This window comes from Asterias rubens, chromosome 9 (genome assembly GCF_902459465.1).
Source record: "Asterias rubens chromosome 9, eAstRub1.3, whole genome shotgun sequence".
Lineage (NCBI taxonomy): Eukaryota > Metazoa > Echinodermata > Asteroidea > Forcipulatida > Asteriidae > Asterias > Asterias rubens.
Window position 1 is genome coordinate 6,634,637 of NC_047070.1, and position 8,480 is coordinate 6,643,116.

An 8,480-nucleotide genomic window follows, 5' to 3' on the forward strand; every position below is an offset into this window, starting at 1 on the left:
TGTTCTGAAAAGAACTGTCCTGCTTTGTAACTATACCCGGGCGGAAGGTATAGAAAATTGGCTGGGACAACTACTTTAGCTTTATATGATCATAATTAACTGCACTACCGCGGAGTCAATCTCTTGACGATGACTAGAGCAAGCTAGTCAAAACGTTGAGACCAATTCAAGAACTGGATAGTGATTTGGTTCCCTATTGGGCAATCCCTATAGGCTTCTGCTTGCTTTTTGTTGCTTTTTGTTGATGTCTCTAATTATTTTACTAATAATGTAAAAATTACACATTTCTACTTATTGTTGCTGTGTGTTTTGAAGTTTTTAAAGCCTAAGTGAATAAATAAATAAACAAATAAATAAATTACTTGATGGATTGGAATTGGACCAAAATTAAGTACAGTTTCAAGAAAAAGGACAAAGCTTTATGGAAAGATTTCTCCAAACTGTAATAACCTGGTTGTCTCTTCGTCTTTTATCCATATGCTTCAAGTCCTCTGCATTCTTCTCACTCAACCTCTTCCTTGATTCAACCTCTTCCCTGCAAACAGTCAATCAAAACAAACAAAGCTCGGTAAATAACACCAAACTCACAAATCTCAACTCATGTTAATCCGGCATGGGTAGGCCTATCGTCTTCTTGATACTCCAAGAGTTTATGAAGACGCACCAAAAATTCAATCCATACTCAGTGATACCGCCTCTTGAAATACATAATTCTAAAAACTCCCCCTTTCTGGAGCTCCAGCCCTGGCCCCACGCGTCGACCTGGTATTCTTTAAAAACGTGAGAGCCCATAATTTAATAACAACAAGTATGCTAGAAGTAGTACAATAATTTCGCTGCATTGGCCTGCAACCCCCCCCCCCCCTCCCCCTGGGTTAAACAACAGAGGAACTGCAGTTGAAATGACCAGATAGAGAAAGGACCAATAATACTATAATTAATACCAGTATCAGCCGCCAGACTTGAGATTTGCTGAATTGGGCCCGCCAGACACCCCCCCCCCTCCTGGGTTAAACATCTGAGGAACCACCTAAAACCAAGTTGAAATGACCACTGATGACACTATTCCCAATACGCTTGCCCTATACACAGAATTCACTGCTTCCGTAAGCGTTGATTCTTTGCTCATTGTAAGCAGTGCCATGAAATTGGGCCCAGCTGGAGCTGTTTATAACCGGCTTTCTGTGCTAGCCTTTCAAGCGTAGAATGCCTAGAAACGTGCAGTAGGCACGCACAAAAGCCAAAATTCGCCGCTAACCCATGAAATACGCTTGCCGTATACACAGAATTCCCTGCTTCCGCAAGCGCTGATTCTTTGCTCACGGTAAGCAGTGCCATGAAATTGGGCCCTGCTGGAGCTGTTTATAACCGGCTTTCTGAGCTAGCCTTTTAAGCGTAGAATGCCTAGAAACGTGGAGTAGGCACGCGCAAAAGCCAAAATTCGCCGCTAACCCATGAAATACGCTTGCCGTATACACAGAATTCCCTGCTTCCGTAAGCGCTGATTTTTTGCTTACGGTAAGCAGAGCCATGAAATTGGGCCCAGCTGGAGCTGTTTATAACCGGCCGGCTTCCGCGTGTCAGGCCTACGTACGCCAATATACTCATGTCGAACGCGCAATTCAGAGCTTTTAGTAACAGGGCGTAATCTATTTCTAAGCGCGCGCGAATATCTATTTCTAAGCGCGCTTTTTAACAAAAGGGCATTTATGAATGGGAATAAAAGAGTAGTGACTTGTTCTTAAACGTATGTTGCCGTGCGATATAGGCCCTCGCCTTCTGCTCGGGCCTTTATCACCTGGCAACGACCCAGCTGGTTTTAAACGGCCAATAAAGAACTCGTCGCTTCCCTTTTGTTCCCCTATCAAATGTCCATCAATTGAACAGATAAACAGCTCTTGAACTTGGTTCATGAACTGCTCTAATGAACATGTTGTGAACTGTTTAAGGCATGTTCATGGACTGATCATGAACATTCTTGAAAGTTCATCGAGTCAAATTCCATCTTACCTGATGGGGTAGATTGGTTAGATGCATAGAGCTATATATACATACGTATATACAGCTGATGACAATTAGTTAACAACAGGGTGGACCACGTGAAGGTTGTCATCTCCCACCCCACAAAAGGGATCGTAATACATCTGAGTGTGTAACCATTACAACAATTGCTTCTTTGTAATGTTACCCCCTCTAATTATTATTTATTATTATTATTATTTTATGTTATTATTATATTATAAAACCTTGTTCATGAGTACTCTATACAGCTAAGACAATGGCATGACCTTTGTATACATACAACCTTGTTAATGAGTACTCTATACAGCTAAGACAATGTCATGACCTTTGTAATTATAAACCTTGTTAATGAGTACTCTATACAGATAAGATAATGTCATGACCTTTGTAATTATAAAACCTTGTTAATGAGTATTCTTTACAGCTAAGACAATGTCATGACCTTTGTAATGATAGCTGTATTTATAAAACCTTGTTAATGAGTACTCTATACAGCTAAGACAATGTCATGACCTTTGTAATAATAAAACCTTGTTAATGAGTACTCTATACAGCTAAGACAATGTCATGACCTTTGTTATTATAAAACCTTGTTAATGAGTACTCTATACAGCAAAGACAATATCATGACCTTTGTAATTATAAAACCTTGTTAATGAGTACTCTATACAGCTAAGACAATGGCATGACCTTTGTATACATACAACCTTGTTAATGAGTACTCTATACAGCTAAGACAATGTCATGACCTTTGTAATTATAAACCTTGTTAATGAGTACTCTATACAGATAAGATAATGTCATGACCTTTGTAATTATAAAACCTTGTTAATGAGTATTCTTTACAGCTAAGACAATGTCATGACCTTTGTAATGATAGCTGTATTTATAAAACCTTGTTAATGAGTACTCTATACAGCTAAGACAATGTCATGACCTTTGTAATAATAAAACCTTGTTAATGAGTACTCTATACAGCTAAGACAATGTCATGACCTTTGTTATTATAAAACCTTGTTAATGAGTACTCTATACAGCAAAGACAATATCATGACCTTTGTAATTATAAAACCTTGTTAATGAGTACTCTATACAGATAAGATAATGTCATGACCTTTGTAATTATAAAACCTTGTTAATGAGTACTCTTTACAGCTAAGACAATGTCATGACCTTTGTAATAATAAAACCTTGTTAATGAGTACTCTATACAGCTAAGACAATGTCATGACCTTTGTTATTATAAAACCTTGTTAATGAGTACTCTATACAGCAAAGACAATATCATGACCTTTGTAATTATAAAACCTTGTTAATGAGTACTCTATACAGATAAGATAATGTCATGACCTTTGTAATTATAAAACCTTGTTAATGAGTACTCTATACAGCTAAGACAATGTCATGACCTTTGTAATTATAAAACCTTGTTAATGAGTACTCTATACAGATAAGATAATGTCATGACCTTGTAATTATAAAACCTTGTTAATGAGTACTCTTTTCAGCTAAGACAGTGTCATGACCTTTGTAATAATAAAACCTTGTTAATGAGTACTCTATACAGCTAAGACAATGTCATGACCTTTGTAATTATAAAACCTTGTTAATGAGTACTCTATACAGCTAAGACAATGTCATGACCTTTGTAATTATAAAACCTTTTAATTAGTACTCTATACAGCTAAGACAATGTCATGACCTTTGTAATTATAAAACCTTGTTAATGAGTACTCTATACAGCTAAGACAATGTCATGAACTTTGTAATTATAAAACCTTTTAATGAGTACTCTATACAGCTAAGACAATGTCATGACCTTTGTAATGATAAAACCTTGTTAATGAGTACTCTTTACAGCTAAGACAATGTCATGGCCTTGTATTTATAAAACCTTGTTAATGAGTACTCTATACAGCTAAGACAATGTCATGACCTTTGTAATTATAAATTCTTGTTAATGAGTACTCTATACAGCTAAGACAATGTCATGACCTTTGTAATTATAAAACCTTTTAATGAGTACTCTATACAGCTAAGATAATGTCATGACCTTTGTAATTATAAAACCTTGTTAATGAGTACTCTATACAGCTAAGACAATGTCATGACCTTTGTAATTATAAAACCTTGTTAATGAGTACTCTATACAGCTAAGACAATGTCATGACCTTTGTAATTATAAAACCTTGTTAATGAGTACTCTATACAACTAAGACAATGTCATGACCTTTGTAATAATAAAACCTTGTTAATGAGTACTCTTTACAGCTAAGACAATGTCATGACCTTTGTTATTATAAAACCTTGTTAATGAGTACTCTATACAGCTAAGACAATGTCATGACCTTTGTAATTATAAAACCTTGTTAATGAGTACTCTATACAGCTAAGACAATGTCATGACCTTTGTTATTATAAAACCTTGTTAATGAGTACTCTATACAGCTAAGACAATGTCATGACCTTTGTAATGATAAAACCTTGTTAATGAGTACTCTTTACAGCTAAGACAATGTCATGACCTTTGTAATTATAAAACCTTGTTAATGAGTACTCTATACAGCTAAGACAATGTCATGACCTTTGTAATTATAAAACCTTGTTAATGAGTACTCTATACAGATAAGATAATGTCATGACCTTGTAATTATAAAACCTTGTTAATGAGTACTCTTTTCAGCTAAGACAATGTCATGACCTTTGTAATAATAAAACCTTGTTAATGAGTACTCTATACAGCTAAGACAATGTCATGACCTTTGTAATTATAAAACCTTGTTAATGAGTACTCTATACAGCTAAGACAATGTCATGACCTTTGTAATTATAAAACCTTTTAATTAGTACTCTATACAGCTAAGACAATGTCATGACCTTTGTAATTATAAAACCTTGTTAATGAGTACTCTATACAGCTAAGACAATGTCATGACCTTTGTAATTATAAAACCTTTTAATGAGTACTCTATACAGCTAAGACAATGTCATGACCTTTGTAATGATAAAACTTTGTTAATGAGTACTCTTTACAGCTAAGACAATGTCATGGCCTTGTATTTATAAAACCTTGTTAATGAGTACTCTATACAGCTAAGACAATGTCATGACCTTTGTAATTATAAATTCTTGTTAATGAGTACTCTATACAGCTAAGACAATGTCATGACCTTTGTAATTATAAAACCTTTTAATGAGTACTCTATACAGCTAAGACAATGTCATGACCTTTGTAATTATAAAACCTTGTTAATGAGTACTCTATACAGCTAAGACAATGTCATGACCTTTGTAAATATAAAACCTTGTTAATGAGTACTCTATACAGCTAAGACAATGTCATGACCTTTGTAATTATAAAACCTTGTTAATGAGTACTCTATACAACTAAGACAATGTCATGACCTTTGTAATAATAAAACCTTGTTAATGAGTACTCTTTACAGCTAAGACAATGTCATGACCTTTGTTATTATAAAACCTTGTTAATGAGTACTCTATACAGCTAAGACAATGTCATGACCTTTGTAATTATAAAACCTTGTTAATGAGTACTCTATACAGCTAAGACAATGTCATGACCTTTGTTATTATAAAACCTTGTTAATGAGTACTCTATACAGCTAAGACAATGTCATGACCTTTGTAATGATAAAACCTTGTTAATGAGTACTCTTTACAGCTAAGACAATGTCATGACCTTTGTAATAATAAAACCTTGTTAATGAGTACTCTATACAGCTAAGACAATGTCATGACCTTTGTTATTATAAAACCTTGTTAATGAGTACTCTATACAGCTAAGACAATGTCATGACCTTTGTAATTATAAAACCTTGTTAATGAGTACTCTATACAGCTAAGACAATGTCATGACCTTTGTTATTATAAAACCTTGTTAATGAGTACTCTTTACAGCTAAGACAATGTCATGACCTTTGTAATAATAAAACCTTGTTAATGAGTACTCTATACAGCTAAGACAATGTCATGACCTTTGTTATTATAAAACCTTGTTAATGAGTACTCTATACAGCTAAGACAATGTCATGACCTTTGTAATTATAAAACCTTGTTAATGAGTACTCTATACAGCTAAGACAATGTCATGACCTTTGTTATTATAAAACCTTGTTAATGAGTACTCTATACAGCTAAGACAATGTCATGACCTTTTTAATGATAAAACCTTGTTAATGAGTACTCTTTACAATTAAATAACCTCGGTAATGAGTACTCTTAAACAACCTCCATATTCACACAACACAATGTCATGACCTTTCACATTAAAAGCTTTAAGAGTCACCAACAAAACAACATGGTGGCCACCATGTAAGCTACCCCAGAACAAATTAAGTAGTAACAATACAAAACTTAATGTCTAATAAACACTTAAACATACTCCTTAAACATATTGTTCTCTTTTTATTTGTTATGAATTTACTACAAATAAACTTATGTTGTTTCGTATTTTGTAATGAGCAAACTGCATTACAAATTAACCTAACTTGTTTCATGGTTGTAATGCGGTACTTCATTACGCACATGAAACGTTTACATACTTGCAATAAGGTACTTCACTGCAAGCATGTTATAATTACATGATTGTAATGAAGTACCTCATTACAAACATGCAGTTTTTGTATGTGAATACATGAACTTGTATAGTACCTCGATACAAGTTTAACATGTATTCTGTCTACATACTTGTAATGAAGTACCTCATTTCAAGTACGTTGACAACAATTCGAAAAGCACATATACTTCCAAGAATGAATTAAACAGGCCAACGAAATGTGAAATCTTCACAAATCTTGTTGTGGCTTGTAGTCAGGCACCCTCTGGGATGTAGCTTGTAGTCAGGCACCCTCTGCGATGTGGCTTGTAGTCAGGCACCCTCTGGGATGTGGCTTGTAGTCAGGCACCCTCTGGGATGTAGCTCATAGCCAGGCACCCTCTGGGATGTTGTCAGGAGCAGGTAGCACCACATCCCCAGCAGAACTGCAGACTCCTGAAATTTATACCAATCGAGTCAAATCAACAAGTGTAACACTGCATGTCTCTATGTGGGTCTGTACATAAGCCCTTTTGATTAATTATGATCAGAATTTGGAAATTTACCTATGTTTGGTGCGCTTCAATCACATGGGATGATGTCCTCTAGGCAGGCACCCTCTGGGATGTGGCTTGTAGTCAGGCACCCTCTGGGATGTGGCTTGTAGTCAAGCACCCTCTGGGATGTGGCTTGTAGTCATGCACCCTCTGGGATGTGGCTTGTAGTCAGGCACCCTCTGGGATGTGGCTTGTAGTCAGGCACCCTCTGGGATGTGGCTTGTAGTCAGGCACTCTCTGGGATGTGCGTTGTAGTCAGGCACCCTCTGGGATGTGGCTTGTAGTCAGGCACCCTCTGGGATGTGGCTTGTAGTCAGGCACCCTCTGGGATGTGGCTTGTAGTCAGGCACCCTCTGGGATGTGGCTCGTAGTCAGGCACCCTCTGGTATGTAGCTCGTAGCCAGGCACCCTCTAGGATGTTGTCAGCAGCAGGTAGCACCACATCCCCAGCAGAACTGTAGACTCCTGAAATATATACCAATCGAGTCAAATCAACAAGTGTAACACTGCATGTTTCTATGTGGGTCTGTACATAAGCCCTTTTGATTAATTATGATCAGAATTTGGAAATTTACCCGTGTTTGGTGCGCTTCAATCACATGGGATGATGTCCTCTAGGCAGGCACCCTCTGGGATGTGGCTTGTAGTCAGGCACCCTATGGGATGTGGCTTGTAGTCAGGCACCCTCTGGGATGTAGCTCGTAGCCAGGCACCCTCTGGGATGTTGTCAGCAGCAGGTAGCACCCATCCCCAGCAGAACTGCAGACTCCTGAAATATATACCAATCGAGTCAAATCAACAAGTGTAACACTGCATGTCTCTATTTGGGTCTGTACATAAGCCCTTTTGATTAATTATGATCAGAATTTGTAATTATAAAACATGCATTACAAACATGCAGTTTTTGTATGTGAATACATGAACTTGTATAGTACCTCGATACAAGTTTAACATGTATTCTGTCTACATACTTGTAATGAAGTACCTCATTTCAAGTACGTTGACAACAATTCGAAAAGCACATATACTTCCAAGAATGAATTAAACAGGCCAACGAAATGTGAAATCTTCACAAATCTTGTTGTGGCTTGTAGTCAGGCACCCTCTGGGATGTAGCTTGTAGTCAGGCACCCTCTGCGATGTGGCTTGTAGTCAGGCACCCTCTGGGATGTGGCTTGTAGTCAGGCACCCTCTGGGATGTAGCTCATAGCCAGGCACCCTCTGGGATGTTGTCAGGAGCAGGTAGCACCACATCCCCAGCAGAACTGCAGACTCCTGAAATTTATACCAATCGAGTCAAATCAACAAGTGTAACACTGCATGTCTCTATGTGGGTCTGTACATAA